This window comes from Pteropus vampyrus, unplaced genomic scaffold (genome assembly GCF_000151845.1).
Source record: "Pteropus vampyrus isolate Shadow unplaced genomic scaffold, Pvam_2.0 Scaffold83, whole genome shotgun sequence".
Taxonomy (NCBI): domain Eukaryota; kingdom Metazoa; phylum Chordata; class Mammalia; order Chiroptera; family Pteropodidae; genus Pteropus; species Pteropus vampyrus.
The window spans coordinates 7,467,429-7,491,403 of NW_011888864.1; the positions used below are offsets into that span (position 1 = coordinate 7,467,429).

Here is a 23,975-nt window from a genome sequence, read left to right on the forward strand (position 1 = left end):
TATATATCATCTGTATTATATACACACACCAAACTCATATTCACTAACTCTAGATTTTAATATCATTGATTAAATTATTTTATATTGTTTTCTAGCTTTATTGAGATATAATTGACATTAACTATGTAAATTTAAGAAATGTAACAATGATTTGATACATTTATATGTTGAGAAATGATTACCACCGTAGGGTTAACACCTCCATAACCTCACATAACTGTCATTCCTTTTTTGGGGTGAGAACATTTAAGATCTACTCTCTTAGCAACTTTCAAGTCTATAGTACAGTATTGTTAACTAGAATTACCATGCTGTATATTAGATCCCCAGAACATATCCTTTAACTAGAAGTTTGTACTCTTTGACTGACCTCTCCCCCTTTAGCCACCCCCAGCCCCTGGAACCACCATTCTATTATTTCTATGAATTAAACATTTTTAAACTCAACATATAAGTGAGATCATACAGTATTTGTCATTCTCTGTCTTATTTCACTTAGCATAATGCCCTCAAGGTCCATCTATGTTGTTGCAAACGGCAGAATTTCCTTTTTTCCCACTGGTTAAATAATATTCCATGGTTTGTTGGTATGTATGTGTATATATAGATAAATACCTCACAACTTCTTTACCTATGCATCTGTACAAGGACACTTGGGATGTTTCCGTATCTTGACTATTGTGAACAATGCTGCAACATGGTGAACATGGGAGTACAGCTATCTCTTTGAGAGCCTGGTTTAATTTTCTTTGGATAAATACCCAGAAGTGGAGTTTCTGGATCATATGGTAGTTCTATTTTTAATTTTTTTAAGACCTACATACTGCTTTCCACAGTGGTTGTAACAATTTACATTCCTGCCAACAGTACACTAGGATTTCTTCATCCTCTCCAGCACTTATTATCGCTTGCCATTTTGATAACAGCCATTTTAACAGGTGTGAGGTGATATCTCATTGTGGATTTTTCCCCCAGTTTTATTGAGAAATGACAAATATCACTGTGTAAGTTTAAGGCATACAGCATGAAGGCTTGATTTACATAAACTGTGCAATGACTACCAAAATAGGTTCCGCTAACATCCATCCTCTCATATAGAGGTAATAAAAAAGGAAGAGAGGAAAACAATTTTGTCCTTGTGATGAGAACTCTTAGGATTTTTCTCTCTTAACAACTTTCCTATGTATCATACAGCAGTGTTAGCTACTGTCATCCTGCTGTACACTACACCCCTCATACTTAGAGAGAAGTCTAGATTTTTAAAAATCCTCTTTAACATTAAAATGGTCCCCTCTGAAATAAATTTCCTATTCAGCTAGTGAATGTTTACTACTATTACAGACAAAAGCATTTACAAAGCCAGTCTCAATGCAGGGAGTAGACACTAATTTTCTCTGTTGCCTTGGGGGAGAAGAGAACACTAGGCTTATATATTAAAGAAATATGTGCCTTTAATAGATCTAAAACATAACTTTCAGGGTGGTCTTTGCAAAAACAGGTCATGTTTAACACAAAATGACTTTAAACAGAGGCTGCCAACGCAAGACGCACTGTTACACCCCTCACATAAAATAGAAAAACAAACAAGGTGCATGGTAAAGAACAGAGCCTTGCATGTTAGTCCAGATGTACAGAATATATCGCCCCAAAGAGGTTCCCCTCCCACTTACATGCAGTGTAGTCAAGTCTATCGAACATGCTTGAAGTAAGGGCCTCAGCCACTGAAACTGCTCAACACTTTCAATTCTCCAGAGGGTCTTCTGGCCCACCTCTGCACTAGGTATGCACTCTGGGCTCCTTCCTAACAGCTGAGGCCCCTGAACTCTGCCCACTTCATCCATAGCCTTTTATAAAACCTCACTCAGGGCTTATCTATGGCAGAAATCCACCCAATCCTCAACTCCACCCAGCTCTTCGCATTGCCAGATCTGACATTCCCTCGGCACTCCTGAATTTAGTTTATACCATACTCTAGTCGTTTATATTTGTCCGCATTTTTATACGATAACTAACTATTCATGAGCTGTTGCAGGTGCACATTGGATTAGACTCTTCATTAGGGCAGAGATCTTGTCTCCTAATCTTTCTACTGATTCACCCTCTAGAATTCTGCCATACTATTTGGCACACTAGATATATATCCTGTAACTCACAATTAGTCAAAGGAGAAAACTCAACGCCTGGCTTAAAACAATACGGCACTTCCAGATCATACTAAATTCTTCTCATTCTGCACCACACCCCCTGCCCCCAGGCCTTTTCCTACCCCCATCCCATCCTAAAATTTTCACTATGAACAAGGAGATACTGGAAAACTTAACAAAAGCAACCACCCTCTCTGGGGTAATATCTGTCGGTATGGAGATTTTGTATTCACATAATTAAAATTATCATTCTCTACCGAACAGTGAGGTAACCATCACGCAATGAGTTTCAAAGCCACAGGCTCACCTCCATTGGACCACTACTCAAGTTTTGTTCCAATCCTTATCAAATGACTTTTCATTTCCACCTCAGCTCTAATATTTTCATTTTCACCAAAAGACCTAGAGTATCCAAATAAAAGATTGGGTACAATACTCACAATTTTTTAACTTGTCGTAGAAATAAAATGCTTCAGTATCCTTTTAATTTTTTTGTCCCCCAAATTTCCTACATCTTCATTCTTCTCTCAAACACCCAAGAGAGAGTAATAAATTCATGTTTCAACAAACTAGAAATACCCACCATTCTCTCCTGCTCTGCCTCACACCACCACTCAAGCAATCACTGTGGAAACAGATTCACGCTGAAGCTAAAGCAGCTTGAACTTTGGGTGGTTACTTGCTGACACTTCCAAGGCCTTGGACTTCATTTTTAATTAATAATTTTGTGCTTTTTAAAGAAAGGCCCCACAGAATGTGCATCTGTTATTAAACTCATACCTAACTACTAGAAGTTACAGGGACTGGCCAAAGAGCCTCCTTCCCCTGAGCCGACGGCAGAGATGGAAGAGCTGGAAGACTCCCCATACTCGAGGCCCCCCTCCTACTCTCTCCCTGACTTGGCCAACTTACCTCCGTGATCATGCACAGTGTCACCCAGTCTCTTTATTATTTCTCTCTGAGAAAATAGGGTCTCCTTCTTTCTGATAAAGGTCCCTGTCCAGTGTGCCTCTGGGCTCGCTCCCTCCCTGCTCACTTCTCAGAATGCAGAGACCAGCCGCTTGGTCACTAGTCTCTGGAAAAGCTCTAGCCCGGCACAGACAAGCACCACGACCATGTGCACAGAACTCCGCATGGAGTGTCTAGCCTGGAACTGCAGTCAGCTGCCCTCCTTCCCCTGACATTCTACATTAACTCAAAATGACCTTGCTCTCTCCCACCAGCATCTTCCTGAGCACTCCTCTCCAGCCAATGCCATCAGCCATCCAGTGGCCCGCCCAGAAACGTGAGCATCCGCCCCGCCCCTGCCCCGTCGCACCCTGCCCCAAGCCCACCAAGTCCCCTGACAATGTCCTCTATGCATGGCTCCCACTGTTCCCCTCTCCAGTGTGGCTTCCTGCAAGAATTTCTAAACAGCTCTGCCTACCCCTGACCTTGGCCCTTTCCATGCTGGAGGATCAGCCCTTCAGGAGATTACATCTCCTCTCCCTGAACCACTTAAAATTCTTCCATGTGTACAGAAATCATTTAAAACAATCAAAATTCTTGATAAAATATAAACATCTTTGCCAATGCACTGCTGCAAGACAGTAAGGACACTCGAATGCAAAGAGTAAGCAAGCAAGAAATGGAACAACAGAGGCAACTCTTGCCCCGAGGGCCTTTGCTAAATCTGGGGGACCCGAGGCTCCAGTTTTTATGATGGAGATAAGGGAGAGAAACACGCCAAGGACTTGTCCAAAGTAAGAGTCAAATAGGAGACATTTGTAGAAAGCGGGCACATTTTCCCTTTGGTGTCCTACCTTGACATGATATTTTAATATTTTAAGTGTTCTTGGGTACTAAATTCTGGAGTTATTTTCCCATAGTTGCAGAAAGGCTTCAAAAATATGCTGAAACAGTCTGAAGATATATTAACCCATAAGGAAACATAATCCTTTATGAGGGTTAAAAGGCAAGATCTAGCCCATACCACTAATCCATCTTTCCCAGACAGGACCTTGAGTTTCCCCCTAAAATAACAAAGGCAAAGCATGCTTTCTCTTTACCAGCTTTGCAATCCCAGGTATTATTTTAGAAATGCATGTAGGAGATGTTGGCAAAGTTTATGCATTTTCTGTTCCGGTTTAGTAAGTCTCTGACCAGGTATAATATGACTAGATTCATGACCCTACATGGTGTTAATTAAATCTCATTTGGAAGCATATTTCTTTTTTCTTTTTTTTAAGTCTTCATATAGGGGGCACTTAAATGGAGATCTCGACACCTAGCGAAGTCAGTTTTTCCTGCCCATAAACTAAGATTTTTTTTTTTTTTTTAAAGAAAAAAATGCCATTGGATTGAGGGTTACAGTTAAGCAAACTTTTATTATACTTTGTTCTTCGGTTATACAATAAGTTAATGATTTTTTAAAAAGCCTTTTGTGAAGCCAGTCACAGAGGGCCACATTACATGATTCCATTCATATGAAATGTGCCGGAATAGGCAAATCTACAGAGACAGAAACTAGGTTAGTGGTTGTCAGAGTCTTCGAGAAGAAGAAATAAGATGTGGCTGCTGATAGATATGAGGTTCTTTTTTGGGGTGATGAAAATATTCAGAAACTGCCTGTGGTGCTGGCTACACAACTCTAAATATGCTAAAACGTACTGAATTATATATACTTTAATGAATGAATTGTATGGTTTGTGAACTCTATTAAATAAAGCACTTTTAAAAATGAACTGGATGGTTGCCAGGGACTCGGGGGAGAGGGAAAGAGGGAGTTAGCTGTTCAGCGCTACAGCTTCAGTTTGCAAGATGAAAAAGTTCCGGAGCTTGGTTACACAACTATATAAATGCACTTAACACTACTGTACACTTAAAATAATAAATTTTATATTATATGGGTTTCTTGAGGCTACAATTGGCAATTTTAAAATTTATTTTTAAAGGGGGAATGGGTGGGCTGGAAAAACACCACTCGATTCCAAGTTGCTGTCACATGCTCATCTTCCTACCTGGGATGCAGGTACGGCACTCACAAGTGGCATCCCCTGTGGGTAGAGGCAGTTTCTCCTTCCTTTCCAGTATGAGTTTAGCTCCCTTTACCACATTCCCAGGAGTTCTTTTAAATTAGATATATCAAGCATAAGCAAAAGGTTATGCACAAATTACTGTAGCAGAATTTCTCCTCAAAGAGTGCCTGCCAACTCACTGTGGCTTTTTTAGGATTTTTCATTTCTATGGGAATATTACACTGGATTCCACGGGGTGAACAGCATGGGTAGTGTAATGGGGTTCATACGACTGTAAATGCGGCTCTGGGAGCACTAGATTGGAGGACCACAGAAAGTTCTCATAAAACTGACGCTGACATTAAGGGGTCTGAAATTCTGTGCAGCTATGCTACACAGCTGAGCAAGCCCGAAGGTAAAGAACATGAATGGCGACTCGAGCCAAACGCTAGAGTCCACGTGACTCCCTCACTGCCAGCTGTGTGGCCTTGAGCAAGTTGCTTAATCCCTGGGCACCAGATTTTTCATGTCTGTAAAATCGGTATAAGAGTAGTGCCTCTCTGAGAGCTTAGAACAGTACCTGGCTCTGTAAGTACAAGATACTACTGTGAACATTTTAGTTATTATTAAGCGGTAAGCTATTTTAAAAAAATATTTTTCTGTTCATATATTGTATTAGTCTGCTCGGGCTGCTGTATCAAAATACCACAGACTGGGTGGCTTCAACGGCAAAAATTTATTTCTCACAGTTCTGGAGGCTGGGAAGTCCAATATCAAGGTACCAGCGGGTTTGGTTCCTGATGAGAGCTCTCTTCGTGGCTGGCAGAAAGCTGCCTTCCTGCTGTGTCCTCATATGGTGGAGAAAGAGCGAGCAAGCTCTCTGGTGCCTCTTACAAGGACACTAACTCTGTTGGATCAGGGCTCCACCTTTATAACCTTGTTTAACCTTAGGTTCCTCTTACGGATTGAATTGTGTCTCCCCAATATTCATATGCTGAAGGCCTAACTCCAAGATCTCAGAATGTGACCTTATTTGGAAATAGGGTCACTGCAGATATAATTAGTTAAGATGAGGTCATGCTGGAGTAGGATGGGCCCCCATCCAGTACGACTGGCGTCCTTATGAAAAGGGGAAATTCTAACACATGTTCACACAGGGGGAACGGCTTGTCACGACTGGAGCTTTGCCTCCACAAGCCAAAGGTAAGGAGGGAGACGCGGAACAAATCCTTCCCTCGTGCCTTCAGAGGGAGCATGGCCCTACCAACGCCTTGATCTCAGACTTCTAACCTCCAGAATGGTGAGACAATAAATTTTGTTTAAGCCCCATAATTTGTAGTACTGTTACGGCAGCTGCAGAAAACTAACATGGTATCTACATCCCATGCATGGTCCTAAGGAGTGGGACACAACAGTGAACAAAAACAGACACAGTTGCCACAGAGCCCAACAATTAAAAAAAAAATTACTAAAAAGATACCTAATAGTGATCATTTCATTTAGGCAGTTTCTGTAAACCAATATACTCAAAGTATAGTCTCCAATACGTACTTCATAACACCACCTCAGAACTATCTCAAACAGATTACATTCAGAATAGTATGATCACTATTACAAAACGGTAATTTTACAGGGAAATAAACAAGCACTTTAGAAACCAATCAATTAATAACAAAAAGAAAGTTTTTATATTTATGCATAATGGCTCATTCCAGGACCACGAATAAATGCAACCTTCTCTCTAAATGCTAGCCACCAAAACTATTTCCCCTTCCACTCTGAAACCAAGACAGAAATCTATCGAACAGTTAAAGGCATTCAAGTCAAGGGACCCAAAATGTTTCATCCACTTTTCATTACACAGTGAGGGGCATGGGAAGAAGGCTAGTTAGCAGTGTTTAGCTTCTAGGTAACATAATGAAATGTCTTTTGTTTGATATTATTAGAATCGAAAGATATTACTACTCCTGGCTTAGGAAAAGCATTATTACAAATCCAAAGCGTTTAGAAAATATCAAAGAAGAGAGGCTGGAGATGTTTCAGAGTGTTTGGGCACACACGGAAAGATGGGCTCAGTCGAACTTCCCAGGTCAGTCTGCTATCTCGAAATGAAGCTGTTTTGTTACGTAATTTCAAAGAAACACTACAAAATCTTTGAGCTACATCTTAGGCTAATAGTCCATATTCATTTCTTTTTAAAACATATGAGACTGATTCCAGCAAATGATCTTTTTATCAGCAAATTGGTGTAGGAAATGTCAGAATATTGATAATATATCAATATATTATCCTAATATATCAAATACTATTTGTCCTACTTTTTAAAAACTAAATATTTGGTTTTAAACATTCTCTGGCCTATCTTTGTAGGTGTTGTACTTAAGCAGATTTATATTATCCCTGATGTGGGTGGGTCTCACCCAATTGGCTGAAGGCCTGATTAGACTAAAAAGGCTGACCCTTCCCCAAGAAAGAAGGAATCTCCCACGTCTGCCTGCCTTCTGACCTAGACATCAGCTTTTTTCCTGATGTCAGAATTCAAACTGAAACATTGGCTCTTCCTGGGTCTCAAGCCTGCTGGCCTTTGGATCGGAATTAACACCAATGGGTCTCCCGATTCTCCAGCTTGCCGATTCACCTGCAGATCTTGGGACTTGTCAGCCTCCATACACCACGTGAGCCGATTCCTTACAATGAATCTTTTCTATATAATACATATACACACATCCTATTGGTTCTATTTCTCTTGAGAACCCCAACTGATATAAACAGATTTGGCAAGCTACTCAGTTTCATTATTTGCAAAACTGGGTGCTCGCTTCGGCAGCACATATACTAAAACTGGAACGATACAGAGAAGATTAGCAAAATTGGGATAATATCACCCATTTAAAAAGTTGCATAAGGATTAGAGAGAAAACAGGCTGAGAACCAGCACACTTGCCAGGCTCAGCCAATGGGAGCCAGGGTGGGGAGGAAGGTGGGGGGTAGGAGGAGACAGTCACTGCCACCACCGGACCCCCGCTTACAACGAGCGTGCCCAGTTCTAGGCAGTGACCTGCTCACAGAGAAGCAAATGCCATGTTTTTAAAAGCCCAAATGGTAATTAGAGTAAATCAGAGACAGCCCAAGAGAATCAGAGAACACAGAAGCTCAGACACGGAGAATAATACACTGGTGGTCCTAAAAACCCAAGCTGTAAGAACTCGCTGCACATGACAACTTAAAACACCATTCTGACAGAAATGTTAATCATGCTAAAAGCCAAATGTAAAAATTATGAGTAAATTTTAATGCTATTCAGAAATAGATTGAGGTAACTCAGCGTAAAGAATACTTCCTTGTCTGACGGCCTAACAGTTATCTCTCACGCACACCTGTAAGGATAAAACGCCATGTGCAAACAGTAGCATAGTCCACTTCAGAGAGCATTTTATTGTTTCCTTGTTGCTGCTGTTCAAAGTTACTCCAAGGAAACGAAGAATTTCATTTTCTAGCATACTGTAGACCGGCCATCCTGGACAAACCCTACCAGTGAAAACTAACAATGCTAGATATAATTGTTAACTGATCTTTTTAGTTGGATTGGTAAACTGGGAAGAAAGCAGAGGCCTGAAACAGAGAACAGGAGACTCCAAGAATGGCACTAAGCACCAAGAATCACCAGAGGAACTGGGTCAGGACCAGGATGGATGGCCCTCGTCTACACATGGAGAAAAATTCACGAACAGATCTTCTGACCAGCTGAGCCTGGGTGTTTCTGTCCTCAGGTGCTAAGGACCTGAGGGAGGGCAGAGAGGACAGGAGGACTGAGCACAGAGGAGCACGAAGTCCAAACCCAGCTATTCTCCTAAAATATGGGAGAAAGTCAGGTTCAAATATTGCTTTGAGTTCTGAGAGGTCTGCCATGTCCTCGTGGCACCCCCATTTCAACATGGAAGATTCTAAATTCTTATTACTTAACACACTGAGGTGTTCTTAAAAGCCAAAGAGTTTAATTAACGGCTATCAGACACTTAAGACACCAGACGAAGTTTTCTGTACCCTCCCAGTGCTAACTGCAGAAGAGCCGGCTCAAACCGTTATCAATTCCAAGCCTTGACTTTGCCCAAAAGGGCTCCTCTGCCACCCCGCACAGAGGGGTGCTGGCTACTCTGGAAGCTCTGCAGGCAAAGAGATGCCACAGTCTGTCCTGGTAGTGGGCCTGCGTGTCTCCATCATCATCTAGAAACATTGACATGGTGCCTTCGCGACTTGGCACCAATACCCACTCTCCCCGGTCTGAGCCTTGAAATGCACGTGTGCAACACTCTTGCACAGGTTCTCACCCCTGCCCCTTGGACCAAAGGCTGCAGTATGGAAGGTGAAGAAAATAAATGAGTAGGCTGTCTTCCACCTTCAGTAAAGACAAATTTCTCTTCCAATGACTTCCTATGTTATAGAAAGAAAAAAAGGAGGCTTCATCCCAGAAAGGTGAAAAAGAAGAAAGGTTAAAGAAAAATAATTTAGAGTAAATTCAAGAGAAAGATACTTCCCAGGCAGTTGACAAAGAATATGCTCAGCCCATAGAAAGAAGAAGAACATAGGCAGTGTGGCACGCGAGAACTGGGCACTCCCTGCCAAACATGTCTCATGGGCACAAGTAAGAAGAACAACGTCCCCCAGGAACCGAAGTTAGCAGACGAGGAAGGGACTTGATTCGTGGTCCTTTGGGCTTCTGTACTGGGGATCGCTCCTCCAGAGCAATGAGACAGGGCGTGCTGCCATCCAGAAAGGTATGGGAAGAAGGGAACAGCAGAGAAGGTGATGGGGCCAGGGACCTGCAGTGTGAGGTGGGCAGAAGTAACTCTGTTGCTGAGACTGATATGGAGCAGGATATTTCCCTCCTATGTGGAAATGAGCCAAAGAGTTTGAGCACACAGAAAACCAGAGATCAAACCAGAATTAGAGGATCACCCCTCTCCCGCCTCTCCCTCAAACCAAGAGGCGAGTACATGTTCTGACTTCTCTTTCTTTCCCCATCCCTCTCCCATTAAGTAACATTCCTTTGGATGCCTACACAGAATCTGAATTTCACTAATGTGTAACTGAAAATACGACTGCTTGTTATTTTTAAGGAACAGTGCCAAGTAGTTAGGGCTTACATTTTCAAATATGATACAAATATGAATGCATATATGTGTATATACATGCATAGTTTTATGAGTGTTTTCATTATTCTGAGAATTAGGGGGTGTAAATAACGAGTACTGTCCAACCCATTCCTCTGTGTGGCCTATTCCTGCCCCTCCCTCCCACTACCCTTACTCATCCATCTCCCCCAAATAAGCTCTCTATAAAGCAGCACAATCTTACATGTCTAAACAGACATTTTAGAATAAATAGGCGCGTATTAATTCTCCTTTTTTCCTTTAATCAGAACCCCAGTATGAAACTAGATTATTAATGTGGAACACAAAGTAGACTGCAAGAATAGACAGAATTTAAAATCAGGCTGGACAAAGCCCAGACAGTGGATAAGTCTATTGTATAAAAAGGTCATGGTAGGTGGAGGATGCTCTGAGTACACTCTCTCTAGAAAAAACTCTATCCAGAAAAACAAAAATAATGAAGTGAGGTACCCAGGATACCTGGGCGGAGGTGGGCGGACAACATTAGTTCTTAAGTCTAAAGGGGTTATAATTCTCAAACCTACCATCCACTTGACTGGCTCCAAGGTTTAGCTGTAATTCTGCAGTTACAAAGGGAATTTTAGTAATTGTAGGGCTAATATATCAACTTCAATTTCCCCAAGTGTCTAAGAATAATCATGCAAAACGTTTAACTGACATTAAAAGTGGTGTTTATGAAAAGTTTATAACCTGGAAAAGTAATTATTATAAACTGATTTGACCATATCGATGTGTCCTAGCTAAAAATTAGCCTGGGTGTGAGTGTGGGTTTTGGGTGTGGAGATGGTCATATCAGGTTGAAGCTGGTGTATCTCTGGCAAAGTGAATGAATGAATTAATTAACAGGTATATATTACTCATCTTTTCCCTTATGGACTCAAGAGTTTCCTGTATAATCTAAGGGCTATATAGTTTACCAAATGTTTTCTTAATGTTTTATTTTTATATTTAGCACAAGAACTTTAATCCTTCTGAAAGTTTTTCTTATATCTGGTTTAAGATGGAAAAGCTGTATTTTCTTCCAAATGGATAGCTAAGCCAGCACCATTTATTATATGAACCACTCTTTTCCCACCGATTTAAATGCATTTTACCATATATAATTTCCCATATGTACGACAACTCTTCATTCCATTTCTGTGCCAGTACCTGCTGTTTTAATTATAATGGCTCTAAAATTCTTAACATCTGAAAGAGCAAATACCATTTTACATATTTTAAAAACATCTTGGTGATTCTCACACATTTATTCTCCCACATGAACTTAAAATCATATTCCCCACATCCTAAAAAGTGATGCTTTGATTGCAAGGGCATAAAATGTGTAAATTCCTTTGGAGAGAATATTTTATGATACTGTCTTCCCGTCCAGGAGTATGGTATGTTCTTCCATATTTAGATCTTGTTTTTAATTCCTTCCATAAAGTTTTACTTATCAGACATGTTACCTCCTAGTTAAATTCATTTCTAAGTATTTTCTACTCTCTGACAGGTTAACTTATACTATGGTGGTCTCTCTTTCCTATGTTTCTATGTTTTCCAGTTTTCTATAATAGAGTATCTCTTGCATTTTTTAAAATTCATTTTAAGTATTTGGAATTTGGTTTAGAATGTTTTTAAATAAATGGTGCTGGCTTACTTACCCGTTTGGAAGAAAACAAATAGCTTTTCCATCTTAAACTAGATACAAGAAAAACTTTTAGATGGATTAAAGTTCTAGCTCTAAATGTAAAAATAAACAATTTGGTTTCAAGACCAACAGTGGCCACTAAGCCATTTACCCAGGCCAGCTTGCCTCGAAGACTATCCAATAATGTCCAGCCTCCTTGGTCTGAGAGTGTCCGAAAGTTCAACATCTAAGAAGGAGGATCGAGAATGAAGGTGAGATGAGGTGAAAGGAAGTCAACACTCAGACTATTGAAAGATGTCAGCGAGCCGAGGCTGGTTTCCTTTAAGAAACAGTTACCCTGCAGAGGGTGAAAAACTGCAGGACTCAGCCAACATACTAATGCAAAGTAAGTCTTACTGGAAGAAAATGAAAGCTTAGTAAACTGACAACTTGGTTGCAAACATCAACTTTTTCCTGAATGGGGAAGAAATCCTGAGTCAGATGTAGACATATTTACTCACACCAAGTGAAGATGTGAGATAACTTTCTGCAACTTTCCAATTTCTGACTAGAAAAGGAAATATGTAAGAGAAGAGTCCTTGGAACTGACAGAACCTTCCTGAGATAAGCGGGGCACTTTTACTGGAGAGGAATCTCTAAGTAACATCTGAGATCTAAGCACTAGCATCAGATACCAAATAACTGACATATAACGCTATAAAGTCAGAATCCCTGTCATTCCTTCACCACAATCTTTGAAGTTTAAAAGGAAGTAAAAATATTCCTTAGGAATTCAGAACTTCTTAACTGAATTAAGGAGTGAGCAAGTCCCAGGGCTTTTCAATTTCCCCCAAGAAATCAAACTTCTGACGATGTACAGAATCTTCCTACCATACCTACAACAACAAACAATTTCCTTATCAGAACCCTCCTGGCCTTTCCCCTCACCCCTCACTCGTTCCTTCCCTGAGGTGGGGTTTTATCCATCTGATAGGTGAACGTGGAGGAAGGAGCTGGGCCTTCCTGCTTAGACCTTTACCATCTGGTCAGTCCCGCCTACTGACAGAGTATACACAGTCTGGAATGTTCTCACTTTGGGGGCACATGTGGTTGCCCCATCTATATGCCAGGGACTGGGTGGTGAGTTTGTCTGACCCAGGGCACAGCCATCAGATCAGCTGGCCAGCACTTAAGTCTGGCGTTTATCAGTCACAGAGCTCACATCGTGATTGGTTTGGTAAATGGTGTGCATTCTTGTCATTTGGTTCTGAACTTAGAGGAAAAGGATGTTATTAACACCACCCCATCTTTAAACAACTCCTTTATTTCAACAAAGAACTCTATATAAACAAAAAAGAAAGTAACATGGGCTGAACAAGATGCTTGGCCAATGCCCTCAACCATCTGTACCTTGCTAAGAAAAATGCACTCACTGGGCCAGAGGGTTAAACGCACAGCAAACGGCTCGTTTAGAACCACAAATTTGCCAGCATCGGGCCTAGGAGGACACGCAGACCTGCAAACAGAGGCCTTCGTGGGGTCCTCGCTTGACCTTCTGTAGGCAAGGAAACAGTTATGGTCCTTTTCAGGGAATATCGGACAATACTATCTAAATATAGTTTCCAACCACTGCGTTCTCAGTAGCAACATAGTTTGTAAGGATCTTTACAAGCCTTACTAATCAGGCACACTAGTGTCCATTTAAGAAATCTACCTTCACAGCATGGAAATCTGAAAACTACTTCTGATAAAGATTTTTTTCCTACGAACCCCAGCAGTTCTCCTCCAACATCATAATAAATGAAATCAGAAGTTACTGCTAACAAACTGTGGTTTGCAACAAAGAAGACATAAATGGGAAAGCGAGACAATGTGAAGGAAAAATAATAAGGCTTTGAAGATTCATAGTCGTTAAACAAAAGACTAAGTCAAAGGGCAAGTTTTAAGGTGGATATTTTATTCTCTATGAAAAAGAAAAACACTCTGGTCCCTTTATGAATCCTATGAATAAAATAAAAATGGGTTCCATAATGGCATCTAAATATAAAAACCTACATGTTGCCCTATAAACCGCTCTATTGCTTCTGTCTCCCTCCCCTAGTTGACAATAAGCTTGTGCAGGATTTTATTTTTCTAATATCACCTTTCTATCCCTTCCTGGTCCAGTTCTTAAGAATGCAATTTTGTGTCGTCTAAATATCGGCTTGGCCCAGGAAGTATTTGGGGGTTCTCCTTGCTTCCCAAGCCCATCGCAGTGAACTGCTAACCCATTCTCTGTTATCACAGGGCTGCTGACAAGCTAGAGGTAATTTCTCTGTGTGCACCTCCTATCCTCTTAGGTTCTTTCTGAGACTCCCTCCATCCATCAGTAGCAGTATGTTTTCCAATGTGTATAGAATGAGGAACACCCAATATGTATATGTTCCGATTTTGTAAAAAGATAATCTAAAAGACAAACGGGGTGGTTGCCTGTCTCACAACAATTCCAGGCCATGCTATTTGGCCACAGGGAGTTGCCCCAATGACCTTCCAACAAGCCCCCCTCTTTATTTACCTTAGCCAGAATCACTTTCTGTTGCTTACAACCCAAAGACAAGAAAATATGTAAAACAACTGGGAATACCATAAAATATCAATACCTTTGTCTGGTTGGATGATAGGGGCTTTTTTTTTTTAATTTATGTATTTTCCCAATTTTCTACAATGAACACACATTGCTTTAGGGGTAAGTATTAAGGTTTTAGGGTTAATTTCTTTTAAAGATCAGATGTTTCTCTGGTTCTCACTAAACCCCATAATCTTTTCAAAGATACCAAAACCTCCAATGCTCAAAGTCATCTTGTTAACAAGAAATTATTAAAATGAGCTACTACAGCAGCTTCATAGACAATATCTTTTTCAGCAATGCTCCAATTTTTCTCTTTCTCTCCCTCTCTCCCCTCCTTCACCCTCATTCTCACCCTCCCTCCTTCACACTCTCTCCCTTTTTCCCTCTCTCCCTCTCCTCGTGCAGTAGGGCATACCAAGTTCTTTGAAGAGGCAATGACTCATTTCTTCCATGGCTCCCTGGCTCTTGGGCATGGCCAGCAACCATCATGTAATTTGCTAGGAAATGTCATTATATATCAACATAATTTGGATTTTAAATAATGCTTTTTTTTCTTTCCTGAATAATTCTTAAAACACTCATTCACTAAAATTATATATTGAATTTACTTTTTATTTATCCACTTCTCTATAACAGCCAATACAACAGAAACAAATGATGTCTAAGTAACTCAGGTGAGATACTGCAAGTCCCACAAGCTTTCTACTCATGTTGCTGACACATCCCTTGCAGTTTTTACTATATGCTCTGCTGTGACCTTACCCTCTAAGAAAAATGCTTCTTAGATTATGCTGCATGCCCTGTTGCTGCCATAAGTTAATATTTTAGACTCATTCAGAGACCTCGAGTTGTGAATAAAATATAAGTAGGAAAAAATTTCGTAATGGGAAAACCTACCCAAATGCTATCCTTTGGGACACAAATTAAAAATTGCTTGTAAACGATTCTTGGCTACAGGTTTCCAAATGCTATAACAAAAGCATAATAAATACCATTTTGACTTGTTTCATCTTCACTGTCAAATGAGTCTTTGCAGAGGAGAACATGTGGTCAGGGCAAAGAGTAGGAAATTAATCATTTGCAGGGAATTAATTAGAGCAAGGTCCAAATGATATGTCTCGGCAGCTCTCTGCTTGGAATGTGATACTTGACTCAAAAACAGTATTTAATTGCAGATCTATTTGCCACATGCAGCAGAGAGATACTACTTGGCCTGCTTACCTGAAAGATACGTTTTATGTGATATTAAAAGATTCAGTTTCTGAGGTTATAAGAATCTCATTCAGCTGGCCAATTCACACAGAAATTACCAGAAAATAATGAATGCATAACACCTTAACTACAATATCTTCTTCAAATTTTGTCTTTGCAAAATATTCTCAATCTCGAAATTTTGTCTTTGCAAAATGTTCTCAATCATTAGATAACCTAAAACCCAGCAAACAAAGCGACTGGAAGTAAACGGACCCTTAGCATTAAGTGATTTGCTAAAAGTCCCACAAGTAGATCAATGAACAAAGAAGATCTATTAACTATTTATTCCTGGTATGTGAGGCAAACATATTAGCAGCTGTGGAGGTCACAAAAAAACTAGTTCTAGCCTTAATTTAACATCTCTCTGGGAGGCAAGAGCCATAAAATGTTAACTAATGTTATATAAACAGGAGATAAACACCCAATGATGCCCTGAATGCTGGTGAAATTTAAATGCTACCTTGGATGTCTTCAAAGCCCCTTTATCAGTCATCTACAGAGCTAAAGTCACAATACTTATAAGGTAGTTTTTTAGTTTAAGTGAAATTTTCCCTCCTCCAATTTTTACCTAAAAGTTGAATCTATCCCCACATCCCCGAAAATCTGCCTTACACTGTCAGGATTTGACCAAAGCACAATGTAGTAGAAATGAAGATCTAGACTATTTTTCAAGAGCTGAAATCAGCTGTGGCTATTTTAACTAGTGTCTTTTTTTTTATTGTAGTTAAAAAAAATCCCATATAGCATAAAATTTCCTATCTTAACCATTTTTAAGTATATAGCTCAGTAGTGTTAAGTATATATTCACACAGACCTCCAGAACTTCATCTTGCAAAACTGAAACTACATTCCCATTAAACAATAACTTTCCACGTCCCCAGCCCCAGCCCCTGGCAACCAGCATTCTACTTCGGAAGAATCTGACTACCCTTGGTATCTCATGTAGATGGACTCGAATATTATTTGTCTTTTTGTGACTGGCTTATTTCACTTAACATAATGTCTTCAGGGTTCATCCATGACGTAGCATTTCCTTCCTTTTAAAACTGAGTCATATTCCAAAAAGCTTGTATATCCCACGTTACCCATTCATTCTCGACACACATTTGGGTTGCTTCTACCTCCTGGTTAGAGTAAATAATGCTGTAATGAACATGGTGTATAAATCTCTTCAAGATCTTGATTTTGATGATTTTGAATATATGCCCAGAAGTGAGACTGCTGGATCATATAGTAATTCTATGCATAATTTTTGAAGGAACCGCCACAATATTTTCCAAAATGGCTGCCATTTTACAATCCCACCTACTGGCTACAGAGTTTCAATTTCTCCCCATCCGCATCGACACTTATTTTCTGGTTTTTGATAACAACCATCCTAATGGGTGAGAGGTGATATCTTATTGGGGGTTTAATTTGCATTTCTCTAATGATGAGCGATGTTCTTTGGCATGTCTGTTTGAAGACAGGGAATGCTGAGATAACAGGGAAGGCTTATTTTTACAACCTGGACTAACACAGCAAAAGAAGGGATATTTGCCAGAATCAGAGTGAATGATGCTAGAAACGCAAGAGGATGATGTTGGGAGGTACGACACAGTGACTTTCAAGCTGTCACTCTCCCATTACAGACTCACTGAAAAATGCTGAGGAAGGAAGAAAAATTACTCAAAACCAACCCACTTCTACAGTTCACTTGATTGAATCAGCTGAGACTGCTCATCTAATACGGCTGTCCATACTACAGGTCTCGTTTTAATTATGTATGTGATTTAAGAGTTTTGGGAGATAAAGGTCTCTTTCACTTACTGGGAAAATGCCTCAATCTACATTGTGCTCCAAAGGAACCAAAACAAAAAACTGCATACATAAGTTGCACAGCTAAAAGTCACAGCAGCAAAAAGCCCGTCCACTTCTCAAATGTTTCATAAAGAAATCAAACAATGAAAGCTACTATGTGTATATGTGGAACTGTGACCTTATTTGGAAGTAGGGTATTTGCAGGTGATCGAGTTAAGATGAGGTCATTAGGGTGGGCCCTAAACCAATATGACTGGCATTATAAAAGAAACTGGGAGACAGACAGACAGACACACACACACAAAGATTGGCAGATACATCTACAAGCCACAGAACACCAGGGATTGCCAGCAAACCACCAGACGCTGAGAAGTGGCATGGAACAGATTCTCCCTCACAGCCTCAGAAACAATCAACCCTGCCGACACCTTGATCTCAGACTTTCAGCCTCCAGAACTCTGATAATAAATTTCTGTTTAAGCTGCCCCAGCTCCGGTACTTTGTTACAGCAGCCCTGGAGAACTAATTACTGGGAAAATGCCTCAATCTACATTGTGCTCCAAAGGAACCAAAACAAAAAACTGCATACATAAGTTGCACAGCTAAAAGTCACAGCAGCAAAAAGCCCGTCCACTTCTCAAATGTTTCATAAAGAAATCAAACAATGAAAGCTACTATGTGTATATGTGGAACTGTGACCTTATTTGGAAGTAGGGTCTTTGCAGGTGATCGAGTTAAGATGAGGTCATTAGGGTGGGCCCTAAACCAATATGACTGGCATTATAAAAGAAACTGGGAGACAGACAGACAGACACACACACACACACACAAAGATTGGCAGATACATCTACAAGCCACAGAACACCAGGGATTGCCTGCAAACCACCAGACGCTGAGAAGTGGCATGGAACAGATTCTCCCTCACAGCCTCAGAAACAATCAACCCTGCCGACACCTTGATCTCAGACTTTCAGCCTCCAGAACTCTGATAATAAATTTCTGTTTAAGCTGCCCCAGCTCCGGTACTTTGTTACAGCAGCCCTAGCAAACTAATACCTGTATTTCAACAAATGTCAAACTGGGTCGGTAAGGGAGGGAGAAGCCCAGGAGAATGGACTGCAACTGAAGTGTCACCTTGATGCTGCAGCGGAAAGTGTGGCCAGTCGGACTTAAAACATTACCGACGGCTCCAACGTTCATGTGGGTACGGGGCACAGAGAAAAAGAACTTGCTTTAGTCTAGAACCATGTGTACCACCAAACAATGACCAAAAATGAAACCAATTCCCCTGGCCCCTTAGTCAAGCATTTTTGGAGCCAGAGGGGAAAAATAAGTTTGGAAACTAAGCAATGCGACTTGTACCCACACAAAACCTCTCTCAGAATGGCCCCAGGATGGCAGGACGCCGAAGGGCTGCTGGCAGTGTCTCGGTTTCTGTTGAACCAGTTTTCTGGAGGAAATTAAGACTTTATTTTCTAAGACCGTCATGTGCCTTTTGGAAGCTTCAGAGAAGGCGGTGGTGGGCACTAACAGAAAAGCCCATCTTAAAGAAACTGCCCTTGGAATAGAAAAGTAGGGGAAAAGAAATCATCTTTTTCTCTGATTAGAGTTCAGAAAGTTCACAGGAAACACGAAGACTTTGCTGAGAATGAAGGTTTTCCTCTATCGATGTGAATAATGGGTGAGGGCTCAACATACCAGGAGACCGAGCAAGGCAGCGGGGCGAGGGCAGGCGCTTCCTCACGTGGTCAGCACACGGGAACTCCAGTCATCACTGTAATCTACCTGGGTGCAGCGAGCTATTAAACACAACTGAACCCCAGCTAATAAAAGGAAGGAGTAATTCTCAGTGCTGTATTAAGAAACCAGACGTTCCATGTAACAGCTCTAATAAAATGTCATCCTGGTACTTAAAAAATAATTAAATAATTAAATCAGGCTAAGGGATGATAAGATGACTAACAATAATACCTAAGTTTTATTTCGACTCGTATATTCAGGATATGCCTGCTAGAACTACTACACACCCGTTTGGTTTATTTTTCTTCATCATTTAGATTCTACTGAGAAAGCTGTCTGCAAATTAAAGCCTGTCCATGAATCACCGAATTTATATGTGAATAAAGTATTTTTTTGTTGGTGGTGCCTATGTGTGAAGCAATGTTCTGCGGGAGACGGGGTAAAGGACAGAGGTCAGTGGTGTAGAGAGGAGCCCATCCACTGACACTGCAGGGGGGGAGTGACGACAGAGGAAGAGAGACAAGCAAAGTTTTAGAGGATGACCTTGAGGGAGCCCATGTCTGCTGGCCTTAGTTTTCTCTGTGGGGTAGGAGTCTTGGTCATCTCCTGAGAAAGGGCGCCCTGCCTACGTTCTCACTGCCCCTGCTGGCTGGCCCCCACAGACTGCCCGCCTTAGCTCACTTGTTCTCCTGGGCTTCTGGCTGGGTTTAGTTGGGGGAGGTTGAGAACCAGCACCTCTCCCTGCCCCTTTAAGACTAAGGGCAATAACAGCTTCCCGCTGCTGCTTCATGTCTCTTATTGGTTTCCTGAACTCTTCCTGTCCACACTTCTATGAACTGTCCTGTCGGCAAATTATTTCCAGGTAAAACCTTGTGAGGGTACGTACCATTTGTTTCCTGCTGTGAACCTGTCCGGTGGGGCTGCAGGAGTAAGAGGACCTGAAAGGACTGGAAAGTCTGCAAGCGCCACCGTGGGACACAGGAAAGCGGTGACCAAGGACAGTCTGTTAGAGCAGCTGGGACGCCTTGAGGACCAGGTGAGATGTGAGTTAGTAAATTAACAGTGGCGACAATCTGTGCTGTAGTATAATTTTTTCCATCAGCTCTTAATTGCCTGGATGGAGCAGCAGAGAAGAAAGGGGCCATGGCTGTTGCCAGAATCACAGCAAGGCAAGGGAGAAGCTGCGGTGCTGACAAAGGCTGGGTGTCCTAAACAATAAATCACTGAGATGGGAACAGAGAGCACGGAATCAATCGGGGTCAGGTGCCCGAGAGAAGAGGGTCAAGGGAGTGGGGGTCACTATGAAGTTGAAGGGCAGATGTAATGGGAGGGACAAGATAGAGAGCCAGATCAGCCAGGATTCAGAAAATCAGCTCAACGCCAGCACTGGAAAAATATCTCAAACACCGGACTTTCATAAAACTGTTACCAAATATTTATATTGGACATCTATCACATTCCATGTCCCCTGTACTGTGTGAGAAGATCAGCCACATGCCTTTTCTCATTTTCTGCTGTTCCTAGTTAAGGGACACATGCTTAGAACCAGAAATTGAGGACTGCTTTAAATTATCAGAGAGAGTTTTATACACAATGAGCTTTAAGCATCCCCCCCCCCAAAAAAATACCAAGGAAATAGTTCTACAAAATTTACAGTGAGAACAAAGACTAAACTGCTTTATTTCAAGGAGAAATGTGTTGAGAGAAAGCCTTGAGGCTCACAATGAAATATGTTCTTTTCCCTCATTTTTACAATGCTAAATATGCTTTTGTTATGGGGTTAGGTTGTATCCCCCAAATTCATACGTTGAAGTCTTCACCCCGGAATCTGATCTTACTTGGAAATAGGGTCTTTACAGAGAAAATCAAGCTAAAATGAGGTCATTAGGGTCCGCCCTAATTCCGTATGACTGGTGTCCTTATCAAAAGGGGAAATTTGGAGACAAACACCCACACGATGTAAAGATGGAGGCAGAGACCGGGATGCTGAGTCTACAAACCAAAGAACACCAGAGATTGCCAGTAAACCGCCAGAAACTAGGAGAGGCACGGAACAGATTCTGTCTCAGAAGGAACCAACCCTGCCAACATCTTCTTCCTGGACTTCTAGCCTTCAGAAGTGTAAGAGGATAAACTGCTGCTGTTTAAGAACACCGCCCCCCCTGCCCCCACCCAGACTGTGGTACTTTGTTACAGCAGCCCTAGAGAACTAATACAGATTTCAATGATGAAAAAGGTATTGCTGTGATAGTCGAATAACCAATGCTCTTTGGCCTTGCTTTTCAATGCATCAGGCATTCAGTCTTATGTCTAGACCAAAGCTAACTGAACGTTTGAGTTCTGTTTGCTTACAAAAGCGCATTCTGACAAATGACCACTGGAAGATTACACAATAGCCAAATGAACTTTATAGTACACCTCATAAGTAAATTGTATCAAAATTAATCATATAAATGAAAGCAATCACCCCATTCCCTTCCAACGATTTTGAACAGAGTCTGCTGAAGATGCCGAATTTAAATGTTTTCCCAGCGTGGCCATCACTTAGGTGTGGCATGCTAAACACTAGCTTTTGGATGACAAGGAAATCAAAATGCAAAGAGTAAATATAATTTTCCTAATATAAATGGAAACCAAACAGTCAACCTCCATCTGACACTTCCTGTTTGTACAATTTATATAACCACTATGAACCCTGGAGGTTCATTTAGAGAGCCACAGATTCTTCTTCATGACTAAAATAAGGCAATGTCTTTTACTAGCAACATTAGCAATGCTCCTTTCACGTCATCTAAAGACATTATTTCTAGTGTAACAGTTGTCACAGAAAGGCCAGTGCCAGTTCATTTCCTAGACCTCTGTGACAGCAGAGAGCCACTCACGTTGTAAACCTGACAGTCTGTGTTCTCCCACTCCCTGGGTGCCAAGTCCTATTAATTCTACCTCCTCCATTTCTCTAATGTTTGTTAGCTCCTGGCATTGTCTGAGGCCCTGATCATTGTCTGAGTCTCCATCGTGTTTATAGGACATTTCGAGTCCTCCAGTCACTGGGTGTCCCTCCCTCCGACTCAGCCCTGTTCGACATCCTACCCGCATAAGAGCATCTATCACTGGCATCTGTCTGTGGGACCAGCACAACTGACATGCTGGGTTACTCTCTCTGAGGGCTTATGTCTGAGGATCATCTAACAGAACCTGGAAAACAAGGCTTAAATGTGGGCACGTGGTGGTCTGGGACCCCAGCTCCTTGTCCCCAGCTCTATGACCTAGACCAAGTTCCATATGTACTCTAAGCCACACCAGGGTCGTTCATGCCTATTTCATGGGGTCACTGATCAGCCAGGCATCAGTGAGATAATGTATGCACAGACTTAGCACAATGTGTGGTATACAGCAAGGGATTTTTTAAAGGGTAGTCATTATTTTTATTCATTTTCTTATCACCAGCAGCACCTTGCCTCAAGTGTCCATAAACATTTGTGGAACTCATATCATGTTTCCAAGATCACATTCCATAAAATAACACCAGAGCCACAGAATTCCATTGTGGGTATCTAGGTTAACTTCCTGTTTGTATAAATGGGGAAAGATAAACCTACAAAGCTCTCACTCAGATATAAAGTACTAAAGACTTTTTAAATTGCTCTTTTATACAATCATTTTTACTACAGAAGATATCACACTGATTAACCCATTCCATATTTTTCCCTAGGAGTTAAAATCATGAGGCCAAACTCAAATGTTCAAGGTGATGGAAGGTAACAAACAACTGAATGATAAAGAACAGCTCAGAATTTAAAGATCAGTCTTATTTGCATGTCAATATGTTTCAGATAAACATGCAAACAGGAGTGTCTAAGCCAGTGAAGTGCTCCCTTCAAATGGGACCACGGAGCCCACACTGTGAAGAGCTGCCCTGACGGGCCCTGAAACCCAGCGTCTGGTCTGTGCCAGTGGATGGCAAGGTTCTCCTAGAAAAATCCTGGCTCTAGGAAAATGGAGAAGTTTGGAGGCAAGTAAACAGAAACCAAGAATTCAGCAAAGCACAAATGCACATAAAAATTTTAAGCTACAAGAACACCCCTCAATTTTAAAACCTAACCTATCTGAAGTTCAGAAAAGCTACAGATGTGTGTGTGTGTGTGTGTGTGCGTGTGCGCGCGTGTTTAAAAAAGGAAGTAAATGTACTTGTCAGAAATTGAGAATCCAACACAACTGTCCAAGTGGTACTTCATTCTTACAGACCTCCGAAAACCACCTGGGGTACATCTCTATTTTAGAAAGCTCAAGTCTAATGTGAGACAATACAAAAAGCTGAGGGGTTGGGGGTGGGGGCGCGGAACAGGAAAGAATCACTCCACCTGACACAAATATGCAATTTTTTATTTTAAAGTGCTTTCATATGCTTTCCGTTTTTCATTTCGCCTACCCAACAGCTCTACAGTGAAAGCAGGGTCTCAATTCTGTTAAAGAACAATAATGAAACTAAAGCTTAGAATGAAAGAAAACTAACTAACTTTTATGAGAACCCAATATCTGTCCAGGGCTCTGCCAGATATTTGTACAAAAGGAATTTCATCTGAGTTTCCCCTTGGCGGCATGAAGCAGGTAGTCTCCTTAGAGACAAATAAGCTGGGAATGGTTATCTGCTTG

At 41.2% G+C, this 23,975-nt stretch overlaps 1 protein-coding gene and 1 pseudogene across 2 annotated transcripts in view; one reads left to right on the forward strand and one right to left on the reverse strand.

Annotated features, from left to right (window-relative positions):
• Positions 1-23,975, reverse strand: part of FARP1 (FERM, ARH/RhoGEF and pleckstrin domain protein 1) — a 280,577-nt gene that overhangs the window by 187,899 nt on the left and 68,703 nt on the right. The window lies entirely within an intron of this gene.
• LOC111741920 lies at positions 7,952-8,051 on the forward strand (annotated as a pseudogene).